This window comes from Macaca nemestrina, chromosome 4 (assembly GCF_043159975.1).
Source record: "Macaca nemestrina isolate mMacNem1 chromosome 4, mMacNem.hap1, whole genome shotgun sequence".
NCBI classification, from domain to species: Eukaryota; Metazoa; Chordata; class Mammalia; order Primates; family Cercopithecidae; genus Macaca; species Macaca nemestrina.
Genome location: NC_092128.1, coordinates 158,640,683 through 158,659,516, shown reverse-complemented (window position 1 = coordinate 158,659,516; position 18,834 = coordinate 158,640,683). Strand labels below are relative to the sequence as shown.

At 36.9% G+C, this 18,834-nt stretch overlaps 1 long non-coding RNA gene across 1 annotated transcript in view; it reads right to left on the bottom strand.

Moving 5' to 3' along the window:
* Window positions 1-18,036, bottom strand: part of LOC139362976 (uncharacterized) — a 144,645-nt gene extending 126,609 nt beyond the window's left edge. The window contains exon 1 of the long non-coding RNA XR_011622711.1: window positions 17,794-18,036. This is a non-coding gene — a long non-coding RNA (uncharacterized lncRNA). The remainder of the gene's footprint in view (window positions 1-17,793) is intronic.
* Window positions 18,037-18,834: the final 798 nt, after the last annotated feature.

Genomic DNA, 18,834 nt, shown 5'->3' with positions numbered 1-18,834 from the left:
TAACTGTTTTATTATCATGTCGATCATGATCTAAAAATCATCAGTTGCGTAAGCACCAATACCACTTTCTGGTCTGTATTTTCTTATATGGAAGCTCTGATGATACCACCTTACTTGTGTAGGCTCATGAGAGAACAGATACCCACATAATACTTAACTGATGCATTTACACAAAGTAAAAGCCAAATTATATCAAGTTATACCATATGAATTAAGTTTTTTGAAAAGAGAGAAAGGCCTTGGGGAAATCTGTTTATCATGGAAATCAAGTCATGTTAAATATTTTTTAATATACTGTAGGAGTTAGAATTATACTCTCATAACAAGCAACATTTTAGTTTCAGGAAAAGAAATCATCTGTCACTTTTAAGTTAATTTTATATGAATATCATTGGTTTTGTCATATTGTTTCCATTTAATTTCCAGCTAAATTTTGGAGTTTACAATTATAGAAGAATTATAAGAACGAATGCCTCCCTTGATTACTGTACATAAATAGCATCATGAAAACAACATTATAAATCAATTCTCAGAGATTGTGAGTGCATTTCTTTCTTTAAAGAGATGTAACTATTTTTAAAGAAAGATTAGTCACATTGATCTAAACTATTTTCTTCCAGGACTGTGAGCCTGGTAATTGGCTGCATTTTAATCAAAAGACACTTCTTTGGTAAATATTTTTGCCTGGAGATCACCTATTATCGTACAGCCTGGGAGCTAAGAATGGAGTTTCCATTAAATGGTTTTACGTTAATACTATTAGACTTTTGGTGAGAACGTTTGCTCAGAGAGTGAAGAACACTGAGAGCAATATCAGTTATGAATTTAAAGACAATCTAAATGATTTTCAGTGACTTTCTTTGCCTCTTGATGAATGGACAAAGATTACTAACACTGTTCAGTCCTTGTTCACTGGACAAGTCATGCTGACTTTTGAGGTGACTAAAGAATTAGCCTCTACAAATAGTCTATGTGGAACAAATACTGGCAATAATATTTTCAAATAATTTGGGAAAACATTAACTTGGTACAAACTGAAGTGGAATCTGCAAATTTTACCCACTAACATTGGTAAAAATATATGTGGAGAAAGACAATTTTACAAAACTTGTGAAAATGTAGAGTACTTAAAGACTCTAGATGTATACCGTGTTATTCAACAGCTAGTAATTTGCAGAAGATATTTAAGTCAATCCTAAGTTATTGACTAGTAGTTTCAATTGTGAGCTTCATTTGCTTTCATAACCATCATCAGTTCTGTGAATTTTTGTCACAAGCAGGAACCGAATATCCCGATTTCCCTATCAGTTTGATAATTTCATGGTGGTAAAGTTTTATTGTGAATTTTTGAGGTGGTGATTGAGATTGAAATTTTTCTGAATGAGGAGGAACACCCTTAACCACCATTGGCATATACTGGATGCTTTGGAGAGTAGCTTTTGCTGCAGACTTCATAATGTGTCTTAATGAATTCAATCTAAAATTACAGTGTTTATATGCAACACTTATAGTGTGGTACAATTATTTTAATGACAACTAACTTTGTTTGAATCACAAATAAGTCTAGCTGTTTTTTACATTCACCAAAAGTTAAAAAAAAAAAAAAAAGCGAGACCTCCAGGCACACAAAAATTTGCAACACATATAACTTCCAAACTGAATCTACATTTCCAGGATTGTTTTTCTGAACTTAAATAACTGTGCAAAGGGAATTTCCATACTTCCAACTCCAGTTGCGCAATTGAGGAATTTCTATATCATCTTCAATTGGAAGTAATTATAATATAACAACATGCTAAAAGGTAAATATTAAGAGAAGAAGCTAATATAATTTTTTGAATCCATTCCCAATTATGAATATGCTCAATTAAAATCATATGTTTGTGGATTGACATCTGTATCTGGTAGTAACTATCTGTGTGAAAAGATCTTTCCAAAGATGAAATACATAAAATATCATTACATATCTGCATTAACAGATGAACATTTGCAATCAATTTTCAAGACAGAAACACTAACATCAAAACTCAATTAAGTGAAGTGGTGGATCCCCTAACAAAAAAACTCAATTCCTCCCATTAGTAAACCTACATTACAAAAATGTTTGCTAAATCATTATCATATTTTAAATCTCATCAATGAAATAATTCATAAATATTTTTATTTAGTGTTATATAAGTGCTTTTATAATATCCTAGATTTTTTTCCCTTGGCCTGTAAAATCTAAAATATTTATGATGTGGCCTTTTACGGAAAGTTTGGCGACCCCTGTTTTTGTCTCTTTGTATTGTTTTTCTGGCCTGTATTATATCCATATTGAAAACTTTAGAAATACGTGATTAATATTATCACATTTTTATTCTCAAGCAAAATGTCATAGCTTGATATTTATCTTTCAAAGTAGAGTGTGGTGACCCAAAGACCTATCTAAACTTATTTCAGAGCTGAAGAAGAAGGATCATGGATTGAGCTGCTCAAAACCAAATAAATGAAAGACTTACTATGGATTTTGTTTGTTTCACAAAGATTGTTAGGAAAAAAAGAGCCGAGAAAAGTGAATGCAAATAGTCTAATGATATTACGAATTTAAAGAAATTTTCCTGGGTGCATGAAGGAAAGGATAAATGTTTAAAAAGAAAAGGTAAGATAGTAAAGGGATTTAAAACAAATTTTTAACAATAAAGAAGTTAGAATACTGACAGTATGACTTTGAAATTCTTTAGAGCTTACATAGTTTGAAAATAAAATCTGTGATAACAAATAATTCTAGAACTTGTTTTAAACCTGTTTAACCACTGACTGAAACCTCACTTTAATGATCAGTCCTTTGTAATCAGCACAAAACAAGCTGCTAATGTTAAAGATAACCTATTCCTGCCTCTGTCATCAGTATATCCCAAAACAAAACCTTCAAAAATCCCTATCTAAGCTCAACAATTTACTTTATTCATCAAAATTATTATTGACCATTATGGTTCTCCCTTAATTAAGCAATAATTATAGCTGGTTGTTTTTAGATATTAATATTAAGTGACAATCATATCATTTGATAGTCTTGAAGGTATCACCGGATTTTTTTGGAAAGTGTTACCTTCTTTATCTCTACTGCTAAAATTAAAACGTGAGAGGAGAAAGATAATCTAAAGAAAACAATGTTAAACAAAAAAGATCCTGGAATTGCTGCATATGAATGTCCAGAGGACAAGTGATGACAAAATGAAGAAAGGGATTCCAGGTAAAGACCAAAGCTAGGACACCCTCAATAAAAGACGGTCAAAAGATAAGGCCAAAAATATAACTGTAAAATTCTTTATTAAGATCTTAGGACGACTAAGGATTATGACTTGAAGAACCATTCAGTCAGATAACAGGGAGTCTGAAAATCTTAAGGGGATTGTCCTTCAGCAATCTCACCAGAAGCTCAAGGTAGAGAATGGCCTAATTCAAAGAGATTTTTGGATGTGGCTCTTATCTGATGAACAAAGCATTTAAGATGTTTATTGACAGAAACACTGCTTATATGAACTGAAAGACACAGAAACAGTACAAAGCGATTAGAGGCCTCTGGACTCCCAGACTTCTACAAGCAGAAAGCAGGCAGAAAAAACTACTCTGCTGCAAATATGAGAAACCTTTCATTGCATAGGAAGGATGATTCTGAAGACCAACCAAGAGCCGAGAATGTGGATCTAAGAGCTATGGCATATTACTCCCAGGTCTTGGGTCTTAAGTAGAAGTCAACTACTGCCATGCTGCATTGTAGAAATTCTGTAACTAGTAACTCCTAGATGCCTCCAATTTCACCCTTTTTTGAACAGGAGGATCAAGAGCAAATATTCTGTGCCTTTCCAGCCACAGTATGTTTGGTGCATTTGGCTCACATAACTTCTCTCTAGTTCAGATAAAGAGGAACTGAACAAGAGGAGATGTCCTTAAGGAGTAACATCTTAAGGGACACATCCACACTTACATCTGATTTACATAATGAGATTCTGGACTTTGAGCTAATGTTTCAATGGATGAAACATCTGGGAGGCTTTAGCAGGGCACAACTGTATTTTGCATATGGTGAGGATTTGGTTCTTTGGGAACCAAAAGATAAATGTTTGTAGCCAAGATGACTTCTAAAGATCTCATTCTCTGGTACTTACATTCTTGTGTAGGACTCTTCCGCATTTTATAGAGCTAACCAGGGAAACAAAAAGAATAACCACTGATATTTCATTCTAAGAAGAAAATAAAGGCACATCAACCCAGAATTCTCTACATAAAAGTATATTTTAAAAATATATACAAAATTAAATATTTCAGACAATAAAAGTTTAGGGAATTCATTGCCAGCAGATATACACAATGAGAATTATTAGAGGAACTACTTCAGGCAGAGATAAAATAATATCAGATGAAAACTAGAATTTATACAAAGGAATAAAAGTTGCCAAAAATGCTAAATATGTAGATAATTACAATTTATTTTCTTTTACTATTTAAAAAATGTCTTTAAAAGATAGATATCAACTACGATCCAGTAATCCCTATTCTGGGTATTTATTCTGGGTATTTATCCATAGGAATTGAAAGAAAGATCTTGAAGGGATATTTACACACCCACATTTATTGAAGCATTATCCACAAAGGCCAAGAGATATAAGCAACTCAAATGTCGATCAATGAATGAATGAACAAATAAAATGTTATACACACACACACACACACACACACACACACACACACACACAATGGAATATTATTCAGTCTTTCAAAGGAAAGAAGTCCTGTCACATGCTACAACATGGATGAACCTTGAGGACGTTATGCTAAGTGAAGTAAGCCAGTCACAAAATGGCAAATACTGTGTAATTCCACTCATATGAGATATCTAAAAGAGTCAAATGTATGAAAATTAAAAGTAGAATAGTCATTGCCATGGGCTAAAGGGAGAGGAAAATCAGGAGTTGTCATTAAGTGTTTAGAGTTTCAGTTTTGCAAGATAAAAACATTCTGGATATTCTTTGCACAACAATGTGATATATGTAACATTAGTGACTTATACACTTAAAAATGGTTAACACAGAATATTTTCACGTGTATTGTATCACAATTAAAATTGTTTAAAAGATAATTGACAGGTTAAAGCAAAAATAGTAATAATATATTATGATGTACTTATCACAAAAACACTTCTGGAAAAATTTAACAAAGTAGGAGCAAAATTCAAACATTGAAAACTATAAAACTATGATGTGAGAAATTAAAGATTTTCTAAATAAGTGGAGCTAGATATCATGTTTGTGTATAAGAAGAAAAAATCTTGTTAAAGGTCAATTCTCCTCAAATCAATACACAGATCCAACATAATGCCAAGTAGAAAATAACTTGAGGTGGAAAGCAGTAATTGAAAAGACTCAAAAATTAGTAATAAAATGTAAAAGGCTTTGTTCTTTTGGCTTAGGATTGTCTTGGCAATGCAGGCTCTTTTTTGGTTCCATATGAACTTTAAAGCAGTTTTTTCCAATTCTGTGAAGAAAGTCCTTGGTAGCTTAATAGGGATGGCATTGAATCTATTAATTACCTTAGGCAGTATGGCCATTTTCATGATATTGATTCTTCCTATCCATGAGCATGGTATGTTCTTCCATTTGTTTGTGTCCTCTTTTATTTCACTGAGCAGTGGTTTGTAGTTCTCCTTGAAGAGGTCCTTCACATCCCTTGTAAGTTGGATTCCTAGGTATGTTATTCTCCTTGAAGCAATTGTGAATGGGAGGTCATTCATGATTTGGCTCTCTGTTTGTCTGTTATTGGTGTATAAGAATGCTTGTAATTTTTGCACATTAATTTTGTATCCTGAGACTTTGCTGAAGTTGCTTATCAGCTTAAGGAGATTTTGGGCTGAGACTATGGGGTTTTCTAAATATACAATCATGTCATCTGCAAACAGGGACAATTTGACTTCTTCTTTTCCTAATTGAATACCCTTTATTTCTTTCTTTTGCCTGATTGCCCTAGGCAGAACTTCCAACACTATGTTAAATAGGAATGGTGAGAGAGGGCATCCCTGTCTTGTGCCAGTTTTCAAAAGGAATGCTTCCAGTTTTTGCCCATTCAGTATGATATTGGCTGTGGGTTTGTCATAATTAGCTCTTCTGGAGGCATCACGCTACCTGACTTCAAACTATACTACAAGGCTACAGTAACCAAAACAGCATGGTACTAGTACCAAAACAGAGATATAGACCAATGGAACAGAACAGAGCCCTCAGAAATAATACCACACATCTACAGCCATCTGATCTTTGACAAACCTGACAAAAAAAAGAAATGGGGAAAGGATTCCAAATTTAATAAATGGTGCTGGGAAAATTGGGTAGCCATAAGTAGAAAGCTGAAACTGGATCCTTTCCTTACTCCTTATGCAAAAATTAATTCAAGATGGATTAGAGACTTAAATGTTAGACCTAAAACCATAAAAACCCTAGAAGAAAACCTAGGTAATACCATTCAGGACATAGGCATGGGCAAGGACTTCATGTCTAAAACATCAAAAGCAATGGCAACAAAAGTCAAAATTGACAAATAGGATCTAATTAAACTAAAGAGCTTCTGCACAGCAAAAGAAACTACCATCAGAGTGAACAGGTCACCTACAGAATGGGAGAAAATTTTTGCAATCTACTCATCTGACAAAGGGCTAATATCCAGAACCTACAAAGAACTCAAACACATTTACAAGAAAAACACAAACAAACCCATCAAAAAGTGGGCAAAGGATATGAACAGACACTTCTCAAAAGAAGACATTTACCCAGCCAGCAGGCACATGAAAAAAAATGCTCATCATCACTGGCCATCAGAGAAATGCAAATCAAAACCACAATAAGTTACCATCTCACACCAGTTAGAACGGCAATCGTTAAAAAGTCAGGATACGACAGGTGCTGGAGAGGATGTAGAGAAATAGGAACACTTTTACACTGTTGGTGGGACTGAAAACTAGTTCAACCATTGTGGAAGACAGTGTGGTGATTCCTCAAGGATCTAGAACTAGAAGTACCATTTGACCCAGCCATCCCATTACTGGGTATATACCCAAAGGATTATAAATCATGCTGCTATAAAACACGCACACGTATGTTTATTGCAGCAGTATTCACAATAGCAAAGACTTGGAGTCAATCCAAATATCCATCAGTGACAGACTGGATTAAGAAAATGTGGCACATATACACCATAGAATACTATGCAGCCATAAAAAAAGGATGAGTTCATGTCATTTGTAGGGACATGGATGCAGCTGGAAACCATCATTGTCAGCAAACTACCGCAAGAACAGAAAACCAAACACTGCAGGTTCTCACTCATAGGTGAGAATTAAACAATGAGATCACTTGGACACAGGAAAGGGAACATCATACACCAGGGCCTATTGTGGGGAGGGAGGTGGGGGAGAGATAGCATTAGGAGATATACCTAATGTAAATGACGAGTTAATGGGTGCAGCACACCAACATGGCATGTGTATACATATGTAACAAACCTGCAGTTGTGCACATGTACCCTAGAACTTAAAGTATAATAAAAAATAAAAAAATAAAAAATAAAAAAAAATGTAAAAGGCATAGAATAGCCAAACCAATTTTTTTAAACAAAACAAAATTGAGAGTTTTATACCTGATTTCAGAACTTATAATACACTAGAGTAGTTAGACTGTTGAATTGAGAGTAAGAACAGATAAATAGAAAGTCTAAAAATAGATTCACACATCATGTAATCAAATGATTTTCAAGAAATATACCAAGGTGTGATGGTTAATACTGTCTACTTGATTGGATTCAAGGATGCAAAGTATTGTTCCTGGGTGTGTCTGTGCGGGTGTTGCTAAAGGAGATTAATATTTGAGTTAGTGGACTGGGAGAGGCAGATCCATCCTCAATCCTGGTGAGCACCATCTAATCAGCTGCCAGCACAGCTAGAGTAAAGTAGGCAGAACTTAGAAGGACTTGACTTGCTGAGTCTTCTGGTCTTCGTCTTTCTCCCTTGCTGGATGCTTCCTGCCCTTGAACATCAGACTACAAGTTCTTCAGCCTTTGGGCTCTTGGACTTACGCCAGTGGTTTGCCAAGGGCTCTAGGGCCTTCAGCCTGCAGAAGGCTACACTGTTGGCTTCCCTACTTTTGAGGTTTTGAGACTCGGACTGTCTTTCCTGTCCCTCAGCTTGCAGATGGCCTATTGTGGGACTTCACCTTGTGATTATGTGAGTCGGTACTCCTTAATAAACTCCCCCTCATATAGACATCTATCCTATTAGTTCTGTCCCTCTAGAGAACCCTGACTAATAAATATGGTAATTCAACAGGGAAAGGATAGTTCTTTCAATAAACAGGCCAAAACAACTGGATATCAGTTTTGGACAAATTATTCTCAATGTTCATCTCATACCATGCAGGAAAATGAACTTAAAATGGATCACAGACATAAATGTAAAAAGACTCCATCAAATTTAAAAGCATTTTCTCCTAGAAAGATACAATTATAAAAATAAATATGAAAGTCACAGGCTAGGAGAAAAAAAATCTGCCATACATATATCCAACAAATCACATGCATCCAAAATATATAAAGAACATTTATAATTCAATAGTAAAATAAAATATTTAAAAAGGTAAAAATTTGAATAGACACTTCATAAATAAAAATACACAAATGGCCAAATAAACCCCCAAAAAGATACTCAACATGATTAATCATCAAAATGATGCAAATTGAAACTCTAATGATCTAACCCTACAAACCTATAAAATTGATTAACAAGACAGATGCTATGGCCTGAATGTATCTGTACTGTATGATTCCATTCACATGAGATTATACAATTAGCAAAACAAATTTATAGTGACAGAAAGCAAGTTAGTGACTACCTGGTATTAGGGGTGGGTGGTGAGGAAGTAACTGCAAAGGAACAGAAGGGAACTTTTGTAGATGATGTTCTATATCTTAATAAGATTGGTGTTTGCACAGGTATATATTTTTGTCAAAACTTATAAGCCAAGAGAATGTTTGTCTCATTTTGAAAAGATGGTATATTCTCATCGAGAATTAATAAATATAATAATTTCAGGTGAAAGAAAGCCTGAAATAGGAGTAAGAAGTGGCAATTTGAGGCTACAACCAGAACACACATAAATATATTCCCATATTTAATTCTCACATGAATCCTAAGAATTAGGTAGTTCAATATTGCTATTGTACAGATAAGGAAACTGGAGCACAGAAAAATATTGTAATTCACCCAAAATCACAAAGCTATTACATAGTATGCCTAGGAGTTGATCTTGAGTGGAACTGGGGAGCCTTTTGTCCTTATCCATTATGAAATAAGGAACGTCTGTACATCAGGGTGTATAACTACTTTATGCAATTTCAAGGCTGTTTATGGCAACTACATTTCTTAAAAACTAATAGACATTTAGAAGACTAATGTATTCAAAGCAGTAAATCATAAGAGATCCTTAATTGCTTTTGCAATATGATTTAAATAATAAGTAGATATGTGCAGTGGATGCAAAACTCAGTATAAAAATTCAGATGTGCACATAATACAATTTTATTTTTCTATACTTAGTTTGTTTTCTATTACCAGCTTCCAAGCAGTTAGATCACAACAATTTAATATCCATTGAATGGCCTTACCATTGGGTTTCAAATGCTGGGGTGGGTGAGAGGAGCAGGGCATCTGGCCCCTGTGTCATAATCTGTACTTGCATCTCCTGAGATCTGCTGAGAAATCCACAATTCATTCTGGTCTGCAGATTTCTGTCCAAACAGGTCACTGCTAAGTCATTGGTCCCCCACTCACAAGGTTCCTTCAGGTACGCTCTCTCTGTGCTGACTCCCATGAGATCATCCTCCTTTTCCTCATCACACAGCCAGAGACTTACAAGATGAGGCAATCTGTAATCTCTCATTGTTTCCTTACTCCTCTTAGTTTCAGGAGATATTTGTACTTCTCAGGTATCATGCTGGGATGTGAGGAAAGCGTGTTATCTTAAGTTTGGGAGAGATTGTTGTCCATCTCGTTTAGCAGAGATAGTTGTCCATCTAAATCTATTTTGTCTTTTTCCTGGACAAAGATACCATATTTTCTTGTTGGGAGGTGTGGACAGGTAACTGAGTGTTAGCCAATGGGATATGAGCAGAAATAATTGATACCACTTCCAGACCTGCCCCCTACACCTCCACCCACACGCCCCTGTGTTATTTCCCCTTCTGTTGTTATGGCAGCGACAAGCAAAGCCCTCAAGATTGCAGAGACACAAGCTGTACAAGCTGGAAAGGACCTTGCTTCCTGAATGATTTAGAAAGCCATCTTCTGGAACACCCAATAGGAATGATACTGATCAAGAAATAAACTTCTCTTTTTTGTCTAGCCATTACTAGATTGAGTCTGTTATTATGGGCTAGTGTATATTATAACTAATATACAGACCCATCTGATTAAGTATGTTAAACAATGGTTTCTCTTCTGTAAGACTGATGCCTGCATGGGCTGTACACAGGCAAGGAAGTAAGGCACCCCTTCTGTTACAATCCCCTAACCTATCTGGAGTGTCTGAATGATCCCTCATGCAGGAGAGGCAAAGTTTCCCTTCTCCAAGGGACTCCCATTATTTATTCACTTGTTGTTTCACCATCTTACTCATCTCTTTTCTTCAGCTCCAGGAAACTTTAATACTTTGATAGGCAGAAAGTGTTGTGTTACTCATAAAATACTCCTAAAATAAAACACGTGGTAGAGACTAAAATGTCAATAATTTAATATTTGGGAAATAAGTAAGGATATAAGTAATACTGTAGTTGATTAACTGGGTGAAAAGCAAAGAGTACAAAGAAAAGCAATGATGAGGGAATCTCCTTCATCTTTTACTATTTCATAATATTACCCCATGACACTTACAGTTCTTTGTCAACTGGACCAAATATCCAAGAACTGTGTTATCCCTTACGGTCTCAGTAATCAGCTTGAGTCCTATCTAGTATTTTAGGGACTGTGATACTTGAAAATGACCTTTTTTTTTTTTATAATGAGGCATTTAGTCAATGCACAAATGCTAGTGAATACCTACTATATGCGAGTCACTGATATGGGTGTTAAAATGTAATGAAATACCAGTTATCTCTATTTCCTTCCAAAATGCAAATACTTATTGGAGGTAACCCTTGTCCTTCAAGCATGACCCATACTGAGATGGTAAAACTAGACAGAGACCATTGCAAGATTCTGAAAATCTTCACAAATGTTCTCATGAAGTTACTGATGTGCCCCTACTGATATGTGAAGAGGTAAGTGTAGTTCTCCTTGCATTGCTACTAGAAGTCAATTAATATCATGAGCGTTTCAAGTCCAGATCTTGACTTAAGGCACTTGCCCTTATCTCATCCCCTTTGCAGAGAGTATTCACAAGGTTTTGTGATACAAGACTCGGATAATGAGTGAATGAAATTGCCTCAAACTCTTTCAGGGCCTGCCTCACTTTTTAAAGTGGAGCAAAAAAGCACATATTGAAACTATAGATTTAGCACATGGTTGAATAAACTATAGTTTCCTGATTGAATATGCAGAGTAAGTTCCAACACTGATCCAAGGTACTATGTTGGGTGTTAAGTTTTGTAAAGTAAGTATTTACTGGTTTCTCTGCCATGATTTTATCTTGTTTTTAAACATCAATTCTTATTTCCCAAAGTCTCACCCCAGCTGGGTAAATTGAGAGAGCACGAAATGAATATCAGGTATGATTCTAATGTAACAAACATGGGAATTGTGACTTCAATGCCAGAACATCGGAAAGTCGAAGGATAGGGGATTTTTAGATTTCTTGAAAATGTCCTTCTGAAAACAACTTAATTTTCATGGATTGGAATTTTTTTTTCTTTTTTAGATAGATGCTCAGGCTGGAGTTCAGTGGCATGATCTCGGTTCACTGCAACCTCCACCTCCCGGGCTCAAGCAATTCTTCTGCCTCAGCTTCCCGAGTAGCTGGGATTACAGTTGTGCACCACCGTGCCTGGGTAATTTTTGTATTTTTAGTAGAGACTAAGTTTCGTCATGTTGACCAGGCTGGTCTTGAACTCCTGACCTCAGGTGATCCTCCCACCTCAGCCTCCCAAAGTGCTGGGATTAAAGGCATGAACCACCACACCTGGCTGGATTGGGATATTTTGAGGTTACAAGCAGTGGGCTAACATAAAATCTCAGAGCTCGGCCAGGCACGGTGGCTCACGCCTGTAATCCCAGCACTTTGGGAGGCTGAGGTGGGTGGATCACGAGGTCAGGAGATCAAGACCATCCTGGCTAATACAGTGAAACCCCATTTCTGCTAAAAATACAAAAAAAAATTAGCTGGGAAAGGTGGCGCTCTCTTGTAGTCCCAGCTACTCGGGAGGCTGAGACAGGAGAATCACTTGAACCTGGGAGGCAGAGGTTGCAGTGAGCCAAGATCACGCCACTATGCTCCAGCCTGGGTGACAGAGTAAGACTCCGTCTCAAAAAAAAAAAAAAAAAAAAAATCAGAGCTCACAAGTCTGGTTAAACCACAAAATCTGTCTTGAACGAAATTTCTGGTGACACCAAGCTTTACATTGCTTTTTCCTGAAACCATAATGAGAGAAGCCAAGTTTGCACACGGGTAGAGAAAAAAGAAACAAATGAAGTTTGTTTAACACACAACCATAAAAGCAGGCAGTCACACTGCGTGCCAGATCCACCCAGGCCTTATGCAAAAATCCTGGAGAAAGATTCAGTGAGCCACAATCCATCGTTCAGCCAGTTTGTCCCCAAAGATTTGGGCATTTGTGTCATTTCATCCTGTTCCCAGATCAAGCTGAGGGCCGAGCTGCTGTTTCTCATGGCCCAGTAACAAGATGCAGATGAACAGGGGAGGAAGAGAGTTTTTACTTCTGTAACCAGTTACAGGGAGAAGGCCTGGAAATGATCACCAGACCAACTCCAAATTACAAAGCTTTTCAGAGCTTATATACCTTCTAAGCTATATGTCTATGTGTAAGTGTGCACTCATCTGAAGACATAAATGATTACCTTCTTTTCATCTATAACTAAGGTCTGAGGCCTGAAGACCTGCTTCTGAAGCCTCAGTGAATTGAATCTAAATGGGTCCAGGTGCTGGGGTGATTACCTTTATCTTGTCTCCTGCTAAATCACGGAGGTTTGGAGAGTGTCTTCAGACCCCCAATACAATTCGTTTAAACCTAAATGGGTCCTGTGAGGAATTCCTTCATTATTTCGTCATGCTTTAAGGCCCAGGAAAGGCCTAGGCAACACTCTTGATGGGCTTCTGTTACATTCCAGCCTTTGTATAAGGGCACTGGCTTTTGCAGCTTTTGATATTTAACTTAACCACTCAATTAGTGCTGAAGCCATTGTCACGGAGGCCTGCATTAGGGAAACCTGGCCTGCCACATCCTGGGGGAAAGCATGGGGTAAGTCTGCATATTGGAGGACAGTGTGGCCGTGGTTGTGGGAACATGCTGTTACCGTTGCCAAAGTGCGGTTTCACCAGATTCAGTCAAATCAATGGCCTTCCTCCTCCCCCTTCTTTGTTCTGTTGTTGCCTTTTTTGGTACCTTTCTTCCATCCTATTCCCTTATAGCGAAAGCTTTATTTTCTTTTAATACTTCTACTATGGATCACTGAAAACTCTTTCTCATTTTAGAAACATGGAGAGGCACTTTTCCTTATTTCTCCCACTAAGTAAAGCTAAATATCTTCAACGCCATAGATAAAACAAAATAAGATGGCTCTCAAAGGCGGAGAGCAGACAGACTAGCTAGGGACTATGGACCCAAGGAATGGTGCCATGATGAGACGCCTGAGGCTCATATATTATATATATATAGCTGCCTATAGTTTCCAGATTTGAAGCTGAAGATGCCTCCAATCAGGAAATGCTAATGGTCACAAACAGTAGCGCTCTATGAAAGCCTGTTTTTCTCCACCGAAAGTGTAAGAAAAAAGGAAACTAAAAAATAACAGCTCGCATCCAAACAAATAGCACAGAAAAAACTGTGGTCTCACACCCTCTCAGATCAACAAAGGCGGAGTAGGAAGACTAGGTTTCCACTCTGACCCAGCTGTTCCCGCACCCTGCACATTCCACTCCTGCTGGGTGGTCAGAGAAGGCTGAGCAGGATTTTGAGAAGTTTATCTCCATCAAACAGTAGGAGATCCCACCCCACTCTGCAGGTGTCAGCAAAGAGCACACGGGGAGTCTGGACTTCCACCCTTTTGCTGTGGCACTAAAACACCTTCCCCTCCACCCTTTAGTGGCGTCAGAGGAGGCTTAGTGGAGATTCCAAACTCTCCCCACTGCTCACGGAAGGGTGAGGCCACTCCTACTCCTGCCCTGTGGTGTCAGTGGAAGCCGTGAAGAAAGCAATAAGAAGGCATTCCAGCCAGGCACGTGTCAGCAAAGGTTGAATAGGACAGCTAAATTCTTACCCCTACTCAGAAGTAATGAGGTATCCCCTCCTGGCCACCTCCCTCCAGAGGCCTAGTGGGGAACCTGGATTTGGTTCTCACATGACAGTGATGAAGAGATCCTGCCACATCCCCTGCTAGCACCAGAGGAGTCTATGGAACAGAGGTATGTAAGATCCAGTCTCACAACATAACACACAAAATGTCCAGGATACAGTCACCAATGAATCCTTGTACCAAGAACCAAAAACATCTCAACCTGAATGATAAAAAACAACCAATAGATGCCAAGAACAAACTGGCACAGATGGAATTATCTGACAAAGAATTTAATAGTCGTTATTATGTATCAGATTTGCTATAAATGTTGGTGAAGTGGGACAGCTCAATATAGCTAATGAATTATAAGTCCCATTTAATGAAATGTATTTATGCAAATGGTCACCCAGCACCAACAACCACTGAGAAGTTAATGACAGCGGGCCAGGTGCGGTGGCTCACGCCTGTAATCCCAGCACTTTGGGAGGCCGAGTCAGGTGTATCACTTGGGATTAGGAGTTCAAAGACCAGCCTGGCCTGACCAACATAGTGAAACCCTGTCTCCACTACAAATACAAAAATTAGCCAGGCGTGGTGGTGCACGCCCGTAATCCCAGCTACTCGGGTGGCTGAAGTGGGAGAATCATTTGAACCTGTGAGGTGGAAGTTGCAGTGAGCCAAGACGGCACCAATGCACTCCAGCCTGGGCAACAGAGTGAGACTCCGCCTCAAAAAAAAAAAAAAAAAAGTTAATGACAGCAATTAATAATGGCTTTTTACAACATGAGACTGGAATATAGGTTAAAAACTTAAGAATTAGGGTCAAAAATGTATGTGTTCTACTCCATGTATACCAATTATTGTCAACTGTGTTATGGATTGGGGTTCGTTTGTCCACATTCATTTGCATATTTTCTTTCACCATCCCTTACAATCCCTGTACATACATCCCGTAATCATGTACAAGTGCTTATATACCTAATTGCTTGTAAATCAGGATTATTTAAATATTGTCAAACATAATTATGAATATTATTCGTGAGAATGGAACCCTTAGAGACAAGTGCCCATCAAACTTTAAGTTAAATAGTTCATTAATTTTCTAGTTGCTCTGAACTAGTTTTCTTCCTTAATGAGTTCTTAGTATCTAGTTCCTTGAAAAACGAGCGCGAAAAGGTTTCATTGAATTTGATTGTCTTTAATATACCATCTCACTGTAAATACTGCTTCTTCTCTCTCTCTTTTTTAGTCAGTTTTTATTGAGTCTTTATTTATGAGATAATGGCATGATTCAAAAGCAATACAAGCCTTTTTACGGAATATTTTTCCCTGTGAGATAAGACTATAAAAGTTCTTGTAAACCTTTCACTCTTAAAAGCAAGAATTGGAAGACTCCACTGAGATTTCAAAACCGTTGAATATCTGAAATTGCATGGCCATTTGCCTTAACATGATTTTTTCACCTGGTTTTTATTTTCAAGAGAAAAAAAATTGTGGATGACTAACTTTTCCATTAAATCAAATGTAAAAGGATAAATGTGTCTCTTTCTACCTTTACTGGTTTTATTTGAAGGTATCTGAATCTAAGGGATGAATGTTGTTAGGCAAAAGTGGTTTTCTAATTTTAATATTTAAGTAAACGAAGACAGGAAGCTTTTTTCTCTTAAATGGCAGTTCCAACATTCTTGTATTTGTAAGAAATTATTGTCTTATAAAACAAATAAAACTGTGTTATGAATAAGAGTTCTTGAAAATTGACCAAAACACGGAAAATGAAACTTTCCTACCCTGGACTCTGTAGCATTACCGAGTTTTATGAGGTAGAGTACACAAATTAGAATTCTTTCCAAATTAGTAAACCTCAAAAATGTAGGAAGCAGAAAATTACTTACAAGCAAAATGAAACCAGTATTTACAGTAATTAAGAGAGGAGGAATTTGGGAGGGGACTAATTTTTAGAGGGGGATCTCTATTACTTAATTAAATAATAACTCTACTCCAGAAAATTTAAAAAGCAGTTTCTGCAATAGAGTTATAGAGTGGCCCATGCTCCACCCTGTGGTATCTGAAATATCCACTCTTTCAGCTACACGGTTTAGGCAGATATATCAGACGCAAACACTTCAGCCGTACTCATGCTGTATTTTCTTTTCTGCTTAAATTACAAAATGATTGTGCATGATTTGAAAACATGGTAATGATATTTGGAACCTCCCAAACCTTTTTAAATTAAATTTGGGATATGCTGGAACCTTATGGTAGAAGGTAAACTCTAGAATTCTTAGCACAAAAATAAACTCAATTTTATAAAACATTCATTCTGATGATAGGATTTCATCATATTTTTGTGGAATACACTGGGAAAGAGCAAGCCATTACTTCAATTTAATTCCTCTTTGATCGGTTCTACAGCCACTGCAAAACTAACTCTGGACAATAAAGATTCAGAACATTACAAGTGTAGTATGAAATGACGAGATTTCTGCCTAAGGGGTGACAGCTGTCTGAGGTTCTAATAATGTTCAAGCCCACTTGGGAAAGAGTTAGTTTTCCTCTAGATGACATCTAGAAGCTGTTATTTTATAGTAAACTCCTATAGTCACAGAGAGTTATAAATAGTATTTTGAATTGGCCTCTCCGATGAGCTCTGTGATATCACTTCAACAGCTTTTAATAATGATTTTACAAAGAGAATTTTTTAAATGTTATGCAAGTTAAATGACATTAGAAAAAGTAGAGTCAAAACAGAAATACTTCTAGAGTAGATTTACATAGTACTTTACAATTTACAATGTATTGTAGATGCGACCTCAACACATGGCATGTTTATTCCTATCCAATCAGGTTAAATGGAATACAACTCCATGTCTTAGATGATTCAGCAATACACCAAAATCAGCTTGGCTCAAACCATGCAAATACTATCTCAACTCAATTTTTAAGAAACCACAGACATTCCCCCTAGGGAATGAACTGTTTATGACCAGGCAGTATCTTTTATTTTTTAAAGAAATTCTCCAATAGAGCATATTCACAGGCTAAAACTGAGAATTCTGACACTCTCACTGCATAAATGCACTTAAATATTTCAAAGGAATATTCCAAAAACTAAACATTAACTAGATTCTTGTTTATGCAGTTTAAACAACTATATGAAGCCATATGTAAAATTTTACTCTTCTGCCTGGTTGGATAAATCTGTGAATTCCAAGTCTTGCAAGACCCCTTGTTTTCACTTAGGAAAAATATAAAGCAATTCTACTTACTTTGTTCAGTTACCAGTTTATTTCCTTGCAGCTCCAAATCCATCCTCCATTGCTCTGCCTGTGACACTGGAGCTAAACCTTATAAATATTTCTCCTCTGTCAGATGCCCAATGTTAGTGTTGTCAGCAGATGGCTCTAGGAAACACTGAAGGAAAACAGGGCTTGTTTCCAGTGTTTTTCTCTGCTTGCTCCTATGATACACAACATCTAGCAGGGCACAGAAAATGCATTAGGGCCACCCTCCAGTGAGCTCTGCTGTATGGCAACTTTTCACAGGCAGCTTCCCCTGGCATTTCAGAGGACAGCTTCCCTTCAAGCAGCTTACCAGCAAATTCCATGAAGCAACTCTCCCCTGTGGATAGTTTCCCAAGCATCCCAGAAGGCAACTTCTTAGCAATTTCTGCTGGCAATAGTCCTCAGAGAACTTTTCCACTAACCAATGGGACATGGTCGTGACCCCAGCCTCTCAAATGGCAGAGAAAGGTTCTTACTCCAGATTTGTTTCTCCTTTGATGCTCTTGCCTTAGGCCTACAGGTAATGGCTGTTTCCTATATCTGCAATTCCGCTATTGTTTAGAGTTCTTTTTTTCACTTGGTAAGCAACGGAGGTAGGTTGTAGTTATTATTTTTTTATATTAAACTTTCTCTGTTAAAATTACAATGTGGGTCCTGTATCCTAATTGATCCCAGAATGATATACATCTTCAAACAGTTTTAAATTCAATAATAATTAATGGTACACATATAAATTTGTTTCAAAATAATGACATAAACATGTAGGAAATCCAAAATATTACCTTAACAAAATAAGGTCCCACAATCTTTCTTTAAGTAGACATTATTTTTAAAGTATCCACTCATGGCAATATAAATATACCATCTAATACAATACATGTATCTAATCTCTACTGTTTGGAAGGAAATGTCCTGTACTGAAAATACTGTGAAATATCCACATCGGTATTGATACATTAAAATGCCAAGTGAAAATGAGATCAATTTGTGTACTTTTAAATAGAAGTAGATTTGATTACATGTTAG